This window comes from Frankliniella occidentalis, unplaced genomic scaffold (assembly GCF_000697945.3).
Source record: "Frankliniella occidentalis isolate FOCC.00 unplaced genomic scaffold, Focc_3.1 Scaffold27, whole genome shotgun sequence".
Classification (NCBI taxonomy): Eukaryota; Metazoa; Arthropoda; class Insecta; order Thysanoptera; family Thripidae; genus Frankliniella; species Frankliniella occidentalis.
Genome location: NW_026267157.1, coordinates 2045529 through 2046389, shown reverse-complemented (window position 1 = coordinate 2046389; position 861 = coordinate 2045529). Strand labels below are relative to the sequence as shown.

The following is an 861-nucleotide window of genomic DNA, read 5'->3' as shown; positions in this document are numbered from 1 at the left end:
TGAGTGAGTAAATGAGTGAGTGAGTGAGTGAGTGAGTGAGTGAGTGAGTGAGTGAGTGAGTGAGTGAGTGAGTGAGTGAGTGAGTGAGTGTGAATGTGTTCAGTGTGTGTCAAGTGCGGTGCGTGTGCGCGCTTTGCCTTAATTTCGCGTTCGTGTTTCGGCTCCCCGACCTGGCGCCGGCCGCGCGGGGGTCGAGGTCGCGGTCGCGGACGCCGCGGCGGCGGGCGGGGCGGTCGAGACGCTATACTTTGAGGAGCAGAGACCGCCGGCCGGCCGCGGTGTCACGCAGGGCAGAGGCACGCAGGCATATCACTGTGTATTCTTTGCGCTCTCGCTCGCGCAGGCCGCACAAAACGACCGGTTTTCGTTGTTTGCGAGCGGGGAGGATCGCGGCGTCCGCGTCGCCGTCGACGACGACGACGACGACGTCCGCAAGGGGGGGTAAAGCCCCCGCAGGAAGCCGTCGTCGTCGTCGTCGTGGAGATGATCCCGGACGAGGAGAAGGGGGAGGGTATGGCTCGGCGCAGGTCACGCGTCACGACGTGCCTGTGCCGGTGCAGCAAGTTTACATAGACTGCACGGATGAATCGAGTGTTCAACAGGTAGCGTAGCAGTTGTCACTCGTGTAAAGTGTTCAACAGTCGAGCTGAACCCTCCCTGCGGGGCGAAACTACCGAGTTCAACACTTGCAGTTGCACAAAGGACCTAGTTTATCATTTTCAAGGGCATAAACTCTTTAGTTCAACACTTACGGGTGCACATCAATCTAGTTCAACACTTTGAACACATCAGCTGAGCGAGCAGCTGTGACGGCGGGAGGAGCGCAGATGAGAACGGCTTCCCAACTTTGGAACGGGTGCT

The 861-nt window shown here is 58.9% G+C and overlaps 1 protein-coding gene across 1 annotated transcript in view; it reads left to right on the top strand.

The window, feature by feature from the left end:
- The window catches only part of LOC113209322 (proton-coupled folate transporter-like), a 16742-nt gene that overhangs the window by 1023 nt on the left and 14858 nt on the right, over positions 1-861 (top strand). The window lies entirely within an intron of this gene.